This window comes from Ixodes scapularis, unplaced genomic scaffold (assembly GCF_016920785.2).
Source record: "Ixodes scapularis isolate PalLabHiFi unplaced genomic scaffold, ASM1692078v2 PGA_scaffold6__148_contigs__length_123643588, whole genome shotgun sequence".
In the NCBI taxonomy this organism is placed as follows: Eukaryota; Metazoa; Arthropoda; class Arachnida; order Ixodida; family Ixodidae; genus Ixodes; species Ixodes scapularis.
Genome location: NW_024609881.1, coordinates 123011911 through 123032474, shown reverse-complemented (window position 1 = coordinate 123032474; position 20564 = coordinate 123011911). Strand labels below are relative to the sequence as shown.

Here is a 20564-nt window from a genome sequence, read left to right as displayed (position 1 = left end):
ATCACGTGACCCCAGAGGTGGCCAAATTACTCATTTATTGTAATGAAATTACATTACTAATTACTTTTCTAAAAACGACTGAAATGTAATTAAGTTACAGCACAAATTACCACTACACGAAAGTAATTCATTACAATTACAAATTATCCCATCAAAAGAATGAAATTACTTTCAAATTACTCTTTCATACATATTAAAGGAGGAGCTAAACAAAAAGAAAGAACGCAGTCTGCATTTGCAAAGTAACAACTGTTCTGAAATACCTACTGCGCACGCTGTCGATCCCCGAAGGCGTCTGTGTCTTCTTTGTGTGAACTTCGGGACAAGATCATCTTCGAGGAGGACAAAAGCCATGCTTGGGGAAGCCTGTTCTTGGTCCCAGCAACACAAACCCAGCAGGATTTAGGGGGCACGACCCTCTAGTCGGACCTATAGAGTGCCTCAAGGCAGCGCGCACATAAAGGCACCCAGTCCAACCGTCACACGAGCCAGCGGCCACAAACGAAAACCGCATTTGTCGTTTTTTTTTTCCATATATTTTTTTTAAAGAAGCTTTATCTATTTATTTTATTTTTTTTTGCAAATGCAAGAACTGCTTTATTTTTGGTTCATATCCGGGCAAATAAATAAACAAAAAAACATCACTCAAATATCCGAAAACTAATTACGATTTTAATTATAATTACCGCCACTAGGGTAATTGATTACATTAGTAAATTACTTGCATCAAAGAGTAATGAGATGCGTTACAAATTACTCTCAAAAGTAATTTAATTACGGTAATTCAATTACAGTATTTCATTACCTTCACCTCTGCACCCCGATCGGATAGTTGAGAACTTTTTTTATATAGGCTCTATTGAGAGCATATTGGCACACTGGCGCCATATCTGAGATGACCCTGGAACTGCATTTCACTAGAGCGAAGGTTTTGCCAGACTTGCCAGATCAAATTACGTACTCTCTATGAGAAATTGTTTATCTATTCTATTACATTGTCAAAAAATTCCCAAGCCCCCCCCCCCCCCCCCCAAAAAAAAAAAAAAAAAAAAAAAAAAAGGAAAGAAGATGCGCGAAACACGAAGGAGTGGAGCGGAGTTACACTTTGGTGAGGCCAGAAGGGAGAAACACTAGAATTGGAATTTAGAAAATGAGATAGGAGAAAAATTAGGGTGAGAGGAAGACGGGTGGGGTGGTTGAAGAGGATAGACTTCTTTCCCAAACTTCGTTTTCTCCAATTAGGTGAGGAGGGGGTCAAGGATCCTCCTTCTGCGACAGGTGTTCTCCGTTGGCTGCAGCCATGCTTCGAGTTGGAGTGTCCCGTGTGTCCCTTGATAGGAAGATCGGTGGCCGAGTGGGATAGAGTACACGCGCTGCACAAATCCAGGGGACGCGATCCCCGCCCCTGCCCGATTTGGATGAGCATCAATCAGCACGCGGTCGTGTATCACTATTGCGTGGTGGTGCACGTTAAAGATCCCAGGGTAGCGGTTGTACCGCTCTGGCTCTCATCTACGGCTGAGACACCAGACGTCCGTTGGGGCTGGCCAACTTCCGGCTGTATAAACATACACACGCCCGCTGATGCCAACGCTTCTTCCCTTTCTGAAAACTCTCGCAGATCAGATGCCGGGTGCCATTGGCCCTTTGCAGAACTCGTGTGTTTCTGTAATATACGCGATGCACCCAATAAATGGGGCAAGTGTGTTCTCTAGAGAAGAGGTTTTAAAGGGTCGTAAGCAGTCGCAAGCTTGTGAACACGACGATTGTTTTATAAATTTAATATACGGCTATAGTCACTCGCTGGCCAGTAGACAGTTGAAGTCACTCTAGCCGGTGCGATCCGAACCGATAATAGCCGAAGTTCACTTGCCGGAAATGACAAGTCAGTGACGCCCGGTTACGGCGAAGGAGAAAATTATTCCCGCCAGGCGTGTATAATTGGCACTTGGAAAACGACAGGAAGAGAGCCCAATTTTCCTATTACAGGAGGCTCGGCTTTCACGATCGTCCGCCCGTCGCTGGCCGGCCACTCCGTTTCGAGCCTAAAATGGGCACCTAAGTATTAATTTGACCTTCGTACGAATATTCCTCGTTTATCGTCCTCCCCATTTCGTGGGGGGTTGCACTACTAGGGATATTTTTCTTACGAGATTCTCGTGTTTCGTTCGCTTCCGTATCACCTTACGTTTTCCGTTTTAAACGACTTTCTCGTATTGGTAGCGGTAATTGTTTCCCGCGCCGTGCGGCGGTGGCGCTTCGGTCGACTTATTGTTAGGTATTGTCAGGGGGAGGGAGGGCCGTAATTGTATAATTTGCCAACAATTACGAGATGGGCCGGAAGCTAAAAGCGACGATGAAATACGAAACAAAACATCCACACGGATTGCCGACGTACATCGGAAGTGGGGGAAAAAGAATGGAGATAAACGGTATTCGAAGGCTTCATAAAACGCACCGCTACATTTTCACGTTTGCATGCACGGACTGCGCCGTCATTTTTCTGCTGGTGCGTGTACGTAGAACGATTTTAAGTCACGCCAAAGTGCACACTAAAAGTCTCTCATCCGTAAGAGTGTTTTTTTAGTGTGCGCAAGGGCTGACACCCTAAGGTCATTCTAGAAGGACCCTGGTGATACTCTTCGACGACCTCGGGCTGCACTCCCCACATACATCTAGTGCAGGAGTCTCGAACACGCGGCCCGCAAGCGTCCCGTGGCTGCGAGCTCCCGAATTCCTGTGCCTCGAGCGCTGCATGCGCCATAAATAGTGACCTCTTGTCGTCCATTCATTTCCATGGGAAACGTAGCTCTGCTCTTATGAAGTTCTAACATATTTCGCACTGATCTTTTTTTTTTCTTTTTCAGATCGTGGAGTGTTTGGTTTTGTATACAGCTAAGACACAATAATTTTCTTGTGATTTTGATAAAAACCTCAAGGAAAACAAAAACTACTGTAAACAAAAACAAAAAAAAAAAAAGAAAAGAAATAATTTGAGGCATATTAAAGTTGTATACTTCGTGAATTGAACGATATTGTAACGACAGTGTGCTTGGTTTCTAGTTGTATAGAAAAATTTCAGCTCGTTGACTGTATGGTAGTATTTTAAATATTATAATCACACTAGGGTGAAACCCGAAGTAGTTGTATGAACAAATCAAAGCTAAAGACGGCACTGGCAAAACCGCTATTTTATATATATATATATATATAAAAAGCAAATTGCACGAGATTTTTAGCTATAGTAGGAAATCTGGGTTTCGCTGAGAGACTCGGGTGCTTTGGAACGTGGAACACCGCTGTTTTTTCCCCTAATAACCCACCCCCTCCACCCCCGTCCTATGTTTGCCCTTGATATTTTGGGGGTGGGTTATCGGCCCCCATAGTCAAATGAGTTTGAGACCCCTGACCTAGGGAATGCACAATGCAGGAAAGGAAAAAAAAAGGGGGGGGGGGCAAAATTTTTCTTTGTTGATGTAACCCCCCCCCCCTCACACACACACACACAAAGAAAACAGCAGCATGAATATCATAAAGAGTATTTCCTCAATTGAGTATCGTGATGTAAGTTCACCTCAAATTGGTAGATGAGGTGTAAAACTCGTTCGGACGCGTGACTTAAGTAAGTGTTGTGAAAGATCGGGACCTGAAGTAATCCAAATCAATCGGAGACTGAAGAAAAAGAAGACATTTGTCTTGTGGTAATTATTTAATTATTTCATAACACTAACTTTAATCAAAATCGAGAAAAACAATTATGTCCGTCATATGCAGGTGAATGTCTTCGTGTGCACTCGCCTAAAAGTTCGATAGAATCGCGTTGATGCAGAATTCCCGCCGGCGCTTTTCTATCGCGAAACGACCACCCGCGTAACAACATCGCCCCGCAAATGTTCCTGGACAAGGCGCCCGGTGCGCGTCTCCGCACCAAGGAGAAGGCCAAAGTAGGGGTCTTCTCTTGCTAGAAGACCCCTACACAGAGGGCTTCGGCGAGAGGCGACATGGTGCCTGTCGCGCACCTGTCGAGAAAGTCGTCCAAGTCCATGTCATACACCACGATGGGTGTGTCTCCCATGTTGTCGTCGTACGACTTGACCATGCGCTGCCACAGCTGCTGAGGTCCTGTGAAGGCCGCCACCTGGAAAAGCAAGGACGTACTTCAGTTTGAGATCTGTTCAAGGAGCCATCTGAGCGCCCCTCAGCTTGTGATAAGTTTGAGGAACACTCCTAGCGTCTCTCAGCTTGATATCTGCTTGAGGAACCACCTGAGTGTCCTTCAGCTTAAAAGGCCCCTGAAAAAAAAAAAAAAAAGAGCTTTTTTAACAGCCTGGTTGGGACACGCATGTAAAAAAAGAAAATAATTATACGCGAATCTTCTTTTTTTAGAGCAATATTGACGGCGCGAGACGCGATTTAGTCGGCAGTCACCTCCTTTCCACTTGTTTTCTCTCTCGGCATTTCGGGTGCGTGGAGGAAAGGTGGATCGGCTTCGCTTTCACGTTGAGGTGAAAAAAGCGATTGCCCGAGATGGTCATTCCGGAATGACCTGTGACGTCATGGACTTTGAGCGCAGAATTTCAAATAATACTCTCGCAATCAATATTGCTCTAAAAATATATTTTTTTCGCGTAATTTTTTTTGGCACGCGTGTCCCAAACAGACTGTTTAGAACAAACATTTTTTTTAAGGGGCCCTTGAAGATCTGCTTGAGGATCCATCTGACTGTACCGCCGTTCGAGGAACCATCTGAGAACTTCTCAGCTTGAGATCTGCTTGAGGGACCAACTGAGCGTCCCACAAATTGATATCTGCTCGAGGAACCATCTGAGCGTCCCTGAACTTGATATCTGTTTGGGGAGCCACCTGAACGTCGCTCAGCTTGAGATGAGTTCGAGGAACTATGTGAGCGTCTCGCAGCTTGAGATCTACTTCAAGAACCATCTGAGCGCCCCTCAACTTGAGATCTGCTTGAGGAGCCATTTGAGCGTCCTTCAACTTGAGATGTGTTCGAAGAACCATCTGAGCGTCTCTCAGCTTGAGATCTGCTTGAAAAAATATCTGAGCGTCCCTCAACTTGAGATCTGCTCGAGGAGCCATATGAGCATCCCAAAGCTTGAGATGAGTTCGATGAACCATCTGAGCGTCTCTCAGCTTGAGATCTGATTAGAGGAACAATCTGAGCGTCCCTCAACCTTATATCTGTTCGAGAAGCCATCTGAGCGACCCTCAGCTTGAGTTAGGAACCTCCTCCCCCTCTCCCTTGTTTTACGCCCTATATTTTACATATGTAAAAATCAAGAGGGGGGTCAAGACATCCGGACCTCCCTCTAAATCCGCCTCTGTCTGAGTGTTCTTCAGCTTGAGATCTGCTCGAGGAGCCATCTGAGCATCCCTCAGCTTCAGATGAGTTCGAGGAACCATCTGAGCGTCTCTCAGCTTGAACTAAAGATCTGCTCGAGGAACCATCGGAGCGTCCCTCAGTTTGAGTTCTGCTTGAGAAACCATCTGAGCGTCCTTCAGCTTGAGATGAATTCAAGGAACCATCTAATCGCATTCATTTGTTAATAGTTGTCAGCCCGTGAGGGATATTACAGAGGTGGAAATAACATCATAAAAAGATATACACTTTACAGAAACAAATAATATGACTAAAAAGTCGCCCAATAAAAAAACAACATCATGTTAGGAATAATCGAATCATCCATAAAAACAATAAGATCAGGGAAGAAAAAAAGTAAAATATAAATTTTTATAGACAAAAGAGGCATCTCAGCTTGAGATCTGCTTGAGGAACAATCTGAGCCACCTTCAGCTGAAGATCTGCTTGAGAAGCCATCTCAGCGTTCTTCAGCTTGAGATCTGCTCGAGGAACCATCTTAGCGTCCCTCTGATTGAGATGTGTGTGAGGAACCATCTCATTTCGTTCATTTATTAATACTGTCAGCCTGTGAGGGCTATTAGAAGAGTGGAAATCACAACATAAAAGAAATATACGACTAAACAGTCGACTAATAAAAACGCTAACACCATGCCATGAGTAGTCAAAACATGCATTAAAAAGACAAAAATATCGGAGAAGAGAAAAAAGTAAGATATTAATTTTCATAGACAAAAAGAGCAGCTCAGCTTGTGATCTGCTTGAGGAACCATCTGAGCGACCTTCAGCTTGAGATCTACTTTAGGAACCATCCGAGCGCCCTTCAACTTGAGATCTGCTTGAGGAGTTATTTGAGCGTCCTTCAACTTGAGATGTGTTCGAGGAACCATCTGATCGTCTCTCAGCTTGAGATCTGCTTGAAGAAATATCTGAGCGTCCCTCAACTTGAGATCTGCTCGAGGAGTCATCTGAGCATCTCAAAGCTTGGGATGAGTTCGACAAACCATCTGAGCGTCTCTCAGCTTGAGATGTTCTTGAGGAACCACATGAGCGTCCTTATCAGCTTGAGATCTGTTCGAGGAACCATCTGAGCGTCTCTTAGCTTGATATGAGTTGGATGAACCACCTGAGCATTTCTCAGCTTGAGATCTTCGTGAGGAGCCAGTTGAGCGTCTCTCAGCTTGAGATCTGCTTGATGGAATACCTGTATGTCCCACATCTTGAGATCTGCTTGACGAACCATCTAAGCGTCCCTAAACCTGAGATCTGTTCGAGGAACCATCTGAACGTCCCTCAGCTTGAGGAGTTCGAGGACCATCTGAGTGTCATTCAGCTTGAGATCCGCTTGCATTTTCTTTGCACACGCGTTGGCATTGGGTGGTACGAAGAATACCATCACGCTAAACAAAAGGACGCTGAGGCACCCTGCTACAGAAACCATTCTGCTGTTTCCTGGCATCGGACAACCGGCCGGAGGCAGCAAAGGGACCACGAAACGATTTTGAAATCAAATTTCATCCACGGCACGTCGTAAAAAGTGTGAAACTAATACCAAAGCACAAAAATAGAGATCCAAAAAATTGTTTCGCCATATAACTTTCAAAAGAAAAGCGAACTCTTTCATACCTACTTTTCTTCGAAAGCTCTATGCATTTTCACTGCGATGCATCCGCGGTGCCAATGCACGCCAGCCAAATCCACGTCGTCTTTCAGATAAGAGCCTACCTTACCAGGCACCGCGATCACAAACAATAAATAACTCGCGAATGTGTCTTTAAAGTTTTATTAAAGAATATTCTGATCCCCATTTTGTCGAATAATTAGCGATGTAACGGAAATTGCCGAATTTTATAATGCTCGGAGCTATGCGCCATCTATCGTGTGGTAAAAGAAGCAAGAGAAAGGTAACGCCTCTTTCGCGGTTCCTGCTCTTTGCTGAAAAACACGGCGCCGCTGGTGATCGTTGACGTGGCTGGCGAGGTGGAGGCTCTTCGTTCCGCGTAGAGCGCTCTCCTTGACTGAATGTTCGAAATGTGTGGCGGTCATAACCCAGCACGTCCTAGAAAAGAAGATCCATCTACTCATAATGTAAAAACAGCGCAAGCAAACACGGACGAAGGAGAAGAAACACGCAGACGGTACAAGCGCTGTACCGTCTGCGTGTACCGTCTGCGTGTTTTTTCTCTTTCGTTTGCGCTGTTTTTACATTGTGATCAACGAATACCAACTAGCCCAACTATCGACATTAATCCATCTACTCGTGCGGCGATGTTGTGGCGGCACCCCCAAGAGAGCAGAAACGCTCTTGCCGTCGTCTTTGTTCACTTCGACTACAGGGGTGCTTTCTTAGCATTTGTGTCGTCGAACATCCCGGATTTCTTATTTTGCGCATTCCATGCGTGTGCTCAAATTCAAGGTATTACTGGTGCGTACTGCATTTAAAGCAGAGACGGCGCCAAAGGGAGGCGAGGGGTGGCGGTCACCTCCCCTAAATTTTGACCTGCCACCCCAATATAAACGAGCATTAGATACAAAAGAGAATGAGTTTAAATCCCCTCCTTACCAAACGCTTCTTTTTTTTTCTCTCTATTTTTTTTTGCTAGAAGCAGATAAGCGGCATTCAGCGAACGAGGAAGAAGTGTCCTTCGGTAGCATTTACAAACGAGAAAGTATCTTGCAATGCCTCTAGACAAGACCATGTGACACGATAAGCTCAGATAGTCTCCTAGAAGAGCTAAAAGCGGGAGGGAGCCCACGGCCATGTGGGTGCCGACTGCCTCCTCCAGGGTCTCCTTTCAACTGGCAAGGAAGATCGGTCAACTGGTCGTGGGAGCATCCATAGAGCGGCACGTGCTCCCCGCGCTTCATTACATATCTGTGATAGCTAACAGTGATATTCTTGGTCTAGGCAGCTTAGACATTTATTCTGTCGAGTAATCACAGCACCAATAACTTTCAGCCTGCCACCAAGAAGCCTCTAATGCCGCTCTCATCCGACTTTTTATTAAGGCCTTATATGTCCCATCGTTCAGTCGACCTTGAGAAAACATTGGCGACGCGAAATGTCCTAAAATACGCCAAAAGTGCGTCGTCAGAGAGTGCGCTGTCTTCGGAGGTTCGCTATCATGTCTACTTGACCACTCGGGCAAATTATAGGCAATGAAATTAAGAAGGATGACAAAGGGAATTAAGAGGAATCATTAAGTAAATCATGTGTCTGTATTTAACGCATTGTCACTTGGGCTTTCGCCCTCAAGTCGTCTTAGGGATAACATAGCAGACCCTGTGTTTTTGTCTTGTCTGTTGTGAAACCGCCAAACTACCGGAGCCTGCTTTCTATAATGTGATATGGAATCTTCAACCGTCGTGCCCGCTGGGAGCGACCACGTCTGTACTCGGAAGCTCAACTAAATAACTCAACGGGAGCCACTGTCTTGCATTCAATTATCATCGCCTTCCTGATATTTAATAATGTTTCGAAAGCCCATGCCTCCCTCAAAATGCTGTGTGCCTCCCCACTGCCTCCCAACCATGGAAAGCCTGGCGCCGTCCCTGATTTAAAGGCGTGTAGGAAGGATTCGAATTTTGTCGCGTTTTCGTCACCCGAGAAAATTGAAAAGTGTTAACGTTCCTGAACGATCGGAACGTCTCTGTGATCACGAAATCATATTTCTACGTCGCTATATCTCCGCTAAGATTACATCGTCTCTTGCAATCGTAGAAAAGGCGTGTGGCGAGGTTTATACTATCAGTAAAGTCGTGTTTTAAAGTCGTGATCGTCCAAGACGGCGTACTGCATCTTAGAAATCAGAGAAGATGTAAGCGAGCTGGTGAACTTTCAACATTGTAAAACCTGAGACGTGGGACAAAAGAAGAAGAAAAAAGGGGACAACGCAGACCTGTGCCTGTGTTGTCCCCTTTTTTCTTCTCCTTTTGTCCTTCGTCTCGGGTTTTACAATGTTTACTGCATCTTTTTCTTTTTTTCTTCATCCACTCTGCCCTACGAGCCTATCCTGATAAAATATAAAGCTTGAGCCGATAGAAAGCTCTGCATTTTCTGACGTCATTGAGTGACAGTGCGTCCCCTTCTTTTTAGCGATACCGCGGAAACGGCTGACGGCGGCGGAGAAGCGACTGTAGTGCTGACGACCTGCTGCACTTCTTGCAGTAGTTGCAGGAGTGTACACGCGCGGCGCAGAGCGGTTGTTCCGGTCACAACGGAGGAAGTCGTAGCTAACACGCTCGTTGCAATTGCCCGATTTGCAGTTTGTGCCGTCCCGAGCTTAAAAAAATGAAAGACAATTCCCTCTAATGCCGAGTTAGAGCGCAGCTCTGGAGGAGGAGGAGGGGAGGGTACGGAGAGGAGGGTATGCCCCTCCTCCTCCACCTTCTTCTCCCTCTCCCTTCCTCCCTCGTGACGTCACTGGTGAAGGCCTCGTGAAGGTCGTGATCTTCGTCGTGACCTTCGTAATATCACTCGTGACCATTGTGACGTCACTCTTGGCCCTCATTACGCCACACGTGACGTCACGCGTGACGTCATTATGGGAAACGTCCCATACTGCAACACGCGGTCACGCCGACGGCGATGCCGCCCAAGCTGGAAACGGGCGCCTAAGAGTTGCGCTCTAAAAAAAATTACACCATCTTCCCGAGGGGAACCATGGGGTGATGCGGAGCATCGCGGATCGTTATTAACGGTGTTAGTGACGTTGTTGAACTTTACGGTTCCGAACCTCAGGTTCTGCTGGTCGACGTTCACGAACCAACGCGGCTTTCCGTTCTCGAAGGTCGGGTTCCGCCGCTCGCTTCGTACGTTTACGTTGAACTTCACGGTCCCGAACCTCAGGTTCTGCTGCTCGACGTTCACGAACCAACACGGCTTCCCGTTGTCGTAGTTCAGCATCCGCCGCTCGACGTTGACGAATGGACGCCGCTTCTCGTTGCCGTAGTTCAGGGTCTGCCGCTCGCTTCAAGCGTTTGCGCTCAGCGTCGCGTGCCCTTCGCAGCTTTGTCTTCAGTGGACGTAGCGTTGCTGTTAGTTTGTGGGTTGGTGCTGACGCTTGCTTGCGCCAACCCACTAACTGACGGGACTGTTGCTTCCATCACACTTCATCGGAAGAACGGAGTGAAGTGGAGTCGACAGCGGGTGATTTGAACAGCGCGCTACCGCTGCTTATATTCACACTTGAAGGAGAGGAGACTAGAGGAGGAGAGTTGCGTATGCGCGCGCGGTGTGAGTAGAAGCGAACGCACGCGAAGTGCACGCAGCTGGTAGAGAGAGAGAGAGCGGAGAGAGTAACGCGCAGCTGTTGGAGAGAGGGAAGGAGGAGAGTTGCGCATGCGTAGTGTGAATGCGGACTACGACGCCGCGGGACATAGACCCGAGCAAGAGATGCTCCGCATCTAAAAAACATACTGAAGTTTCATCGCTTGCTACTCGAGGAACCACGTCGAAGCACTTGGTGCAGGCTCATCGGTTTGAGGGACCCAAAGTCTAAGGTCATCCGCGTATGCTCGGAGCATTCCGTACATCGGAGTCGTCACTCCTTGTCGTCCGATTCCGACGAGGAACTGGAGTCTTCGGCAGAAGAGTCGCCGCACTTTCCAACAGGCGTACCGGCGTATGGAACCAGTCCCATGCTGTCAATGTAGCGCAACATATCTAATTGAATTTCATTCGGCTGACATGTGTCCATGGCTATCGCGGAGATGGGAGACGCCGATTCAGAAAATATGTCGCCGGCATCGGCGTTATCAGCGCAGTAAAACCCTGAGGTAAAATCTACCGGCACACCACCAGCTTGCCGCTAACGTTCCCATTCTCTTCCTGCCGAGACAACTTCCGTTTCCGGTGACAGAGCACTTCACGACCGTCTAAATTACTCCACGGCTTACTTTGACGTGAGTTGTAGAGGGTGAAAACTCGATATTTCAATAATTTTTCGTGTAGAACTTAATACACCTAAGCGAAAACGGATGCCTGTGCGGCGTCCAGTGAAGGTTGGAGGTTTAATGTAAAAGTTATATGGGCAAAAGTAGAAACGCCATTTAATGGCCTCGTTGATACTTTGACGATAAAGACGTTTTCACCACAACCACCGATCCACCGTTTCCAAGGACTAACAGTCCAGAGTGGGACAATGAGTCCGGTGAGGTGAGCTTGCCATATTGGCGTGTGAACAAAACACGCGCCAAACGAACTAACGTCTCGAACGGCAGCAGATGCCCCTTTTTGTTTTAGTGTCCTTCAGTTGTCCCGCATTGGCTGCTTCAATGCCCTGTTTCGATTTACCACATTCTTTGTAGTACCTAGGGCACTACAATGCCCCAAGCAGAGCACACTCCCGTGTGCTTTGCTTGGGGCCGTTGACATCTGACCATTTTGTTAGCGACCCTTTTTTGTTTTGTTATGGAACGCATGACATGACGTCTCCCGGCATAAGCTCTTGGCAGCAAGCTCCATTTTGTTACCGGCTATTCATTTGTATATTTAACGTGAGCGCGTGCCGTCAGAATCGCGTACTAAAGCATAACCTCCTCTCTACATACAAGGCCTGGCAGTTCGACAACGGAGCCACAGCGTGCCCGGTCGCAGATTTGGAGCGCGAGGATCTGGTAGCACAGAGCATTAAAGAGCCATTTCTCGGGGAACCTGGACGTCAGCGCACAGCTTTTGCAGCGGCCAGGATCCGAAACACACTCGTTCACTCTAAAGCCCCCGTATCTGGGAAAAAGGGCCGCCATTCTCTTCCCTCTCTCTTCCAAAAAACCCTACTTACCCCACCTCTAATTTCCGGTTTGCGACGGAAGCGCCCTCTGGATGTTCCCAAGCGTCTCGATGTTTCGGTCAGCTGGAGCGGCGCGATGCCGGTCATGTGGACTTTTCTCGCCATATAAGTGTGAAAGTGACCCAATTTAGAGCCCGCATTCGCACCTGACCGTCCTGAAGCCGCTCTAGATCCGTTTGTCTAACCGTGGATCCCAATGCTTTGGATAATCGTCCCAATCGTCCCTGCCGAGTTGCATTATGGGTCAGTGTCTCGTGAGTGCCTGTCCGCCACTTCGGCTTCACAGGAATCGCAAGTCCTTTTTACAGCGGAACTGTTAAGGGCTAGTTTTTTCAGGATAGTGTCCCCCGCAAAGAAATGTCGACGCGAAACCCTGGGCAGCTACCGCCATCTATGAGTGACGGCGGCAACCAGACAACCGGTTTACCGGCCTCGCTTATAGATGGCGGCAACCTTTCCAGCTCTGGTTTTCACCAGAGTGGAAAGGCTGAATTTCTCTAGGCGTCGCCCTAGATGTCGTCCTTGAGGCAGTCCCTGAGGTCGTCCTTGGTGGTGTCCTCGAGGTCGTCCTAAACGTCGTGTTTGAGGTCGTCCGAGAAGTCGTCCTTAAGGTCTTCCTAGACGTCGTCCTTGAGGTCGCCCGAGATGTCGTCCTAGACGTGGTCCTCTAAGCGTCGTCCTTGATGTCACCCAAGAAGTCGTCCTTGAGGTCGCCCCACCATAGTACAGCTTCTCTGGTCTTCCTTCCTCACCAGAGTGGAAAGGCTGAAAGTTTTTAATGATCATGTCAAACCGCCAAATTGCAATTATATTCTCCACGATTTCAGATGATTCACTATTTATTTTGAATGTGTTGAGAGAGAAAGCATACTCGTGCTTGTCGCACTGGCTCCGCTCGCGCTTATGTTAGGTTGACCACCCGTTCCGCATTGAGGGCTCGTGTCCCGCGTCCCGCGTCCCGCGAGAAATTCCCAAATCTTCAAATGTCCCGCATTTCACACTGTCGTAAAATTCACTCCGTGGTGCTGCCGGACAACGGGGCACTGGGAAGCGCGGAGGTCGCTGGTGATCGTGTGAATAAAAATGGTACGACATTTTTATCCAAGCATTGAGGGAAGTGACCGTCGTTCTTGCAGGAGAACCGACGCGCATGCGTCGTTGTGCCTCTCCCCTTGGTGGCAAAATATTGTAAGAAAAAGTTATCGCCAAAGGTTTATATATAAAATATTGTAATTATTTTCGAATTGCTCTGTCAATGCGAAAGGGTTGCTGTGTTTTTTTTAAATCAAGACAGCCACGCTCGCGACGGTCGAAAAAGAACTTAATGTTAAAAAAATCTGAGTAGGACCATGTTCATAAAAGTAAGCGTTGACAGGAAACAATAACCCCAAAAAGGTTTACTCTTTCTAATTTCCATTTGATGCGTTGAGTTCTGATACAGTCGATTTTTATGTTTTCAACTTTGACACATATGTTTGGAATTAATCAAAATATATAACTTGGAGTGGAAATTATTTCAGCTTAATTGGTGCAATACAATTAGTAGGTGTTTAAAGAGTACAGGATAGTAAATGTGTTAACAGAGCCTCGGTTTGTTGTGTTCATAAATTTCCTCTTTCAGTTTCAGCTTGCAGACCAAGCAAAATTGAGGATAAAACGAAACAAAGAGAAGATTCACAATTTTTATTGATATATAAACAAAGCGCAAAAGGAAAGTGTAACGTAAGTTGTTCTAGACTTTCGTTCTTTACCCCTCTGCTTTACCCTTACAGATTCAGAGCTCCCTTCTCTGCCCCTGAGCAACGCGCGCGCTTGCATGAGGAAGGTCAAGGAAGTGAGCCTAGAAATGAACGTCACATACCACGGCGAACTGAGGTTACAAATGAAGTAACGTTTGTGTACTCCGCGACAAGTTTTCTTGGCAATGCAGTGGAAGGTACAGGCCCGCGTCCCCTCTCCCATTTTGAGTGTGCGCGGGCTCTCCTCCTCCCCCATTTCAGGGAGAGGAGGAGAGCCCGCGCACACTCAAAACGGGAGAGGGGACGCGGGCCTCTACCTTCCACTGCATTGCCAAGAAAAGTTGTCGCGGAGTATAGTGTGTTACAGACACGGTGGCTTCAGAAGCTGTGATATAACACAAATCTGACTTTAGGCTTCATCATAGAGATCAGCTGGGCCAGCACCATGCCAGCACAGAGCCGCCAGTCGCAGGCATTCATACGGTTGAAGCATAGGTTGAAATCTTTAAATTTGGTGGAACGTTGCGCCACCTAGGGAGAAAATATGGCTCCTGGTGCTGTGCGGTAGAGGCTCCTTACGGCGGGCGACAAAGGGAGCAAAATAAGGTATATAAAATCTAAATTCCTACATAAACGTGCAAATAAAATAATATCCAAATAAAGAAATATATGAAATCGCATGCTTGTTTGCTAAGAACTTATTTTATATTAGATATATAGAAACAGGAGCGGTAGACTGCAGAATGTTTGACAATGGTCACCGAACAAAACGGTGCCCGTGTGGTGGGGGCATAAATAGCCGAAGTGCACGGTAGGGTTTTGTACTTCCAAAGTACATATACTAAAATTGGAACGATACAGAGAAGATTAGCATGGCCCCTGCGCAAGGATGACACGCAAAATCGTGAAGCGTTCCACATTTTTTGACGATGTTAACAATATGGAAAACCCTAACTTGCAAAATTAAGTTGTTTCTGTCAAATTTCTTTTTTTTTTTTTTTTATAATGAACATGTTTGCGCATAGACGTAATTTTGTTTAGGGATGCCGCGAACTTTTTCGATTCGAAGTTTCGATGATCGAATCAAGCGGTTCGAAAGGTTCGAAAGATTTCGATTTTTCGAATTGTCTACATCGTAAAATTCGACGAAAGTCGAATTTCGAACTTGTTAAGCTAAGAAGTTCGACGCTTTTCGAACCGTCGAACTTATTACGCTAGAAAATTCGATCTTTTTCGAACTTTCGAACTTATTGCGCTGCAAAGTTCGATGCTTGTCGAACTTCCGAACTTAACTGACCAAAAAATTCGATGAATTTCGAACTTTCGAAGTTATTTATCAAGAGAATTCGAAAAGTTTCGAACTTTCGAATCCTGAAAAGTCAGAAGTTCGACGACCTTCGAACTTTTAGGGTAAAAGTTCGACGTTCGTCGAACTTCGAAAGACCGGCGGCCGGTTTCATTTGAATTCAAGTAGTAAAGTACATTCGTAATTTTTTTTTCTCGAACTTTTACACGCGATGCTGCGTTCCTTACGAAAGACAATGCCGTTTGTTTCAATGTTCTGGCATGCTTAGTTTTAAAGACATAAATTCCCAAAGGGGCGAGGAAGGACGACGGGTTTTCGACGATTATCGTTTGTGCAAGATTTGAAGCGCGCTGTAGCCGAAGCTATTTATGGTAGAGATGTTACACTTTTTTAAAGAATGATCTATGTATAGCCTAGGTAAGTGCCGTCTTAAGATGTAATTATTGTTATTCTACGTGAGTTTCGAAGAAATGTCCAAACATGTATCTACATGCAATTATGCCCTAAACTTGATATTTATTTTCGTCTAAGTTGTTTGAGGTATCGCATTTAAATTAACACCACGGACAGTACATATCATTGCCATCTGCAGAATACAAAATAATGTATTTATTGTTTTTTCACGTAATTAACCCATGGGAGAAGATTCCTAATTGTGTTCAAGTTCAGCACGTCATTAAAAGAAAACATTTTTTTTTTCGCTTCACGTTCCTGGGACGTGTTTCTTTTAGCCTGTACACATTTTGGTAAAAGAAACTTGTTTCGAAGTTCTGAACCTCTGAATATGCAAGAATACAACACTTCTGGCGAATTCTTGATAGTTTTTTTTCTCCAGCTTTTTATCCCGCATTTATTCTTTTTTTTTTTTTTTTTTTTTTTTTTATTATTGGCACAGGTGTTTAGGTTAAAAAGACAACTTTGAACTTCCGAACCACTAAGCATGTGACGAGTAGTGCATTCTCTGACAACGAGTTTCTAACAATGACCATCTACGCAATCTTTTATGCAGTGAAGAGCAATTAACAGTAGCTATACATATGCATAAATAATTTCAGATTAAAATAAGCTCGACCACGTCCTCTTTCCCCGTATTGTTTTTCTTTAACAGTCCGAAATATCTGGAAGAAAAAAAAAAACTAAAACCCCCCCCCTCCCCCCTCCCCCCCCCCCCCCCCCCCCCCCCCCCCCGCTACCCTCTTTCTCCCCGTTTTTCCTCTTCCGAACGCTCCTCGACCTCGAGTTGTGTCGGCTTTTTGCGAGGCGATTCCTCCGTCCCAGAAAATAAACCTCCAGGACAATTACAAACTTAACCTACTAAATGCCAGCGTCATTCGGGCGGCGTTCGATAGGAGAACTGCCAGCGTGCAAGGGGTGGCGAGGTAGTTTGCTAGGTCGCTACAAGGTTTTTCTGAGCCTCAACCTACTGGTCACCCCTGGCCGTTTCGAACTGGATGAGTCTCGTAAAACAGTGTGTTCGTGTGATCACTACTGCGTGATGCAGGTTAAAGACCCCCCCCCCCCTCCCCCCCCCCCCCCCCCCCGGGCTGGCAGTCACAATTACTGATCTATGGTCACACGTCACTCTGCACTGCCAAATATTCCAGCACATCCGGGACACTCGTCGTCTCATTTAATTGCCTGACCAACTTCGCAGAATCTAGATATTACACCCTAACTTTTCTAAACTTGATTTTGTGAAAACCAGTGAGTCGTGAAAACGTTATTTGAAACAAACTGTGGAGGAACTTGAAAACCGGACTTCGAACTTTGAAAACTTGGACTAGAAAGGAATTCAAAATCTTCGAAGTTTTCTTTTTTTTCGAATTTAGCGATAAAAGAGAATCGAAACCTTCGACCTTTTCGAACTTTTTGCAGAAAGAAATTCGAAATCTTCGAATTGTTTGAACTTCATGTCTATAAAAATTCGAAGCGTTCGAAGTTTTCGAATTTTATTTCCAAAGAATTTCGAAATATTCGAATTTATCGAACCTAAAGTAAAAACATATTCGAAATATTCGAATCCGAAATTTTAGAAACCGTGAAAGCTTCGAACTTTTCGGATTCGAAACTCCACTGTGATTGAAAGTTGCGAATTTTTCGAATTCGAACCTCGGTCGGTACGAAAATATCGAAATTTTTCGAAATCGAACCTCAGCTCGCTTCGCAAATATCGAAACCTTTCGAAATCGAACCTGGGGTGGTTCGCGACATCCCTAATTTTGTTAGTCGGTATTTAGCTATTATGGCAACATTTCTGTTAAAAATTCGAGCCGCCTTTGTCTCAACTTTGGTATACCTCGTACGATAATTTTTATGCACCGAAGCGGGAAAAATAGAAAAATGAAGTCATCGCTTTCTACATGCCGGAAACCATTGTTAAAAAAGTTACGGCAGTGGTTTGATCTATAACGAGGAAAACGAAAAATGGCCGGGCTGTCCATTTTTTTGTTTTAAATTTTCCTAATCTCTGGTTCTCATGGAGTTTTGAATCGTGACTTCATATTTAGTGACAACTCATTACTGGGAGTAACTTCGGTGACCACCCGTCCGGCGACTCGCGGGACTGTCCCGCATTGAGTGCTCGTGTCCCGCGTCCCGCGAGAAATTCCCAAAACTTCAAAATGTCCCGCATTTCACACTGTCGTAAAATTCACTCCGCAACTGATGGTGCTGCCGAGCCGAACAACGTGGCACTGGGAAGCGCGGAGGTCGCTGGTAATAGTGTGAATCGAGATGGTACGCCATTTTTTATCCAAGCATTGCGGGAAGCGACCGTCGTTTTTGCAAGGAATCCGACGCGCATGCGCCTTTGGTGGCAAAATATTGTAACAAAATTTCTCGCTAGATGTTTAAATATAAAATATTGAAGTTATTTTCAAATTGCTGTGTCAGTCGGAGAGGGTTGCTGTGGATTTTTCTTTTAGTCAAGACAGCCACTCGCGGCAGTGGCAAAAGAACACAATGTTAAAAATTTGAGTAGGACCATAGTGATTAAAGTGAGCGTTGACGGGAAACAATAACCCGAAAAAGATTTACTGTTTCTTATTTCCATTTGATGCGTTGAGTTCCGATATAGTCGATTTTTATGTCTTAAACTTTGACACGTATAATAACAATTTGGAATTAAAAAAAAATATATCACCGGGAATGGAACTTATTCGAGCTTAATGGGTGCAATACAATTAGCAGGTGTATAAGCAGTACAGGATAATAAATGTGTTAACAGAGCCTCGGTTTATTGTGTGCGTGCGTCCTTTTATGGTGAGAACTCAGTCTAGACGCGTTCTAAGCATCCAAATAAACCCGAAACCACAATCGTGCGTAGCTTATTTCCTCGTTAAAAGCGTGTTCAAAGATCGCGACACGCCCTTGTTGGGAATAATTTTCTTCCGAGTGAAGTGGTCGACGAAGGGCGCTTGTCAGCGAGCAGCAAGCGATGGCTTCGGCCGCGGAGAAAAAGAGGAGTCTTCTCCGAATGTGCACCTATCAGACTCTCTTCGCAACGAGTTATAATAAAATCACTCGAAATCTGCACGTGTTGTAGGGCTTTCATTTGTCCACAAAATGTAGTCCGCGAGAAAAAAGTGTGTTTTTCTATTGTCCTCAAAGGAATAGGCGGTTTTGTAATATAGGGCTTGGTGTCTGCGGGAACCAACACCTTTTAACCAATATAAGGTAAAAAACGAGCTTTTACAAAAAATCCCTTCAGTGCCCCTTTAAGGAATAAAGTATAATTGCTCTCTTTCTTTCTGCTCGAATGCAGACGTGCTCGAGGCCCCTTCACACACCTGCTTTTGCTTACGAATCTGTTCTTCCCATCTCTTACAACGAACGAACACGCGGGCGCCTCCTATGAGGTGACCCTGGAACTGCATTTCACTAGAGCGAAGGTTCTGCACTATTTGCAAGATCAAATGATCGCGCTATTAATGAGAAATTGGTCGTTCCTAAAGTTTTCAAAAGTTTTTCGAGCCAAGAAAAAAAAAAAAAAACTGATGCGCGAAAAACTTAGAAATTACGAAAAATGACAAGTGTGCGACAGCTATCCGATAGATGGCGCCATTGTGTCCTGAGGATTCCCAAGATGTTTTAAAGGCCGACGAACAAGCAGAAAGGAGGAAACTCTCCCTCAATTCCTCCTTTTTATTCGAGAAAAGAAGAGACCTTCCTCCTTGCTGCGGGGAGTAGCTCGGAGACCCGCTCCTGTGGGGAGAGGAGGAGAGAAGATAGCGAGAGAAAATGGAGGGAAGGAAACTGGCAACCGGTTATCTGCCCGGCAGAATACAGTTTTGTAGGTCGGCCTTCAAGGCACTCGGGCGGCGCACCTTGAAGTCGCTGCTGGTCTTGTAGCGCCGGTAAGCGACGGCGCACTCAGGGTCTGTCGTCTGGGGGACCACGCGCAGCTTGCAGACCTGGTCGTAGGCAGTCCTGCCTTTCTGCCTGACGGGCCTGTCGAACACGGAGGGGCCCTTGTTCGAGGCCCCCAGCCGCGGCCAGACGTCCGTCGTGTACGTGTACGGAGCTACCTGGACAAACCACGTGACGCGTTGGAAGTCTTGTAGCCGCATTACCGAAAAAGAAAGTAACCTAATACGCTCCGTCATAACCAAACCCCGAGGCACGGAGGAGATAAAATAACGGACAAGACGACAACAAATTTCAAACGCAGCTGGGCTTATCCGTGAGGGAAGAGCAATATATAGCCTTCCACACGAACAGGGAAGACAAAAGACATATGCCGCCGCAACGATTTGACAAAACTCAGCTAGACAGACTGACGTCTAACCTTGACACGAACAGCACACACCCGCAGCCAAGCAACCAGAAATGATGATACCCGTCAAGGCTACGTGAAGCCAAGGAAAGACAGCGATTCGCCCTATCCACTGCCCCAGCTGACCACGTACTCCTGGACACCACCGACAACAGAAAACAAACACACAAAAACTCACAACAAAAGAGAGTTTTTCGCATCTTCGTTGAAAACTATTGACACAATTTCCGTGGTCCCTTATACTTCAGGTTTCTTTTAAGATTTTTTTAAACTAATTATTTTCTTCACGCACGATCGAAGTTTCTTCTCATAATGGCGAGCACGCATTGCATTCAGCAATACGTTTGGCTAGGTCTGATGATGGGAGACATTTTTCACACTTGTCAAGTGTTCTAAGAGGCGTTCATGTACGCACCAACCCGACTAGCCCACGTAGTAGAGCCAGCAATCGGACGGAAGGTTGTATACGCTTAAATATTTATCAATCTACCCCGTATATTGAGCGCAAAAACTGTGTGCAGAGGTCGCGTGTAGGACTAGGCGTCTAAAAAAATGTAACCCGATTCATCGCCGCCCT

The 20564-nt window shown here is 45.8% G+C and overlaps 1 non-coding gene across 1 annotated transcript; it reads left to right on the top strand.

Annotated features, from left to right (window-relative positions):
- The first annotated feature begins 14728 nt into the window (after nt 1-14728).
- Nucleotides 14729-14831, top strand: LOC8030618. The gene has a single exon (XR_003918969.2). It is a non-coding gene; the product is annotated as a U6 spliceosomal RNA (small nuclear RNA).
- The last annotated feature ends 5733 nt before the right edge of the window (nt 14832-20564 follow it).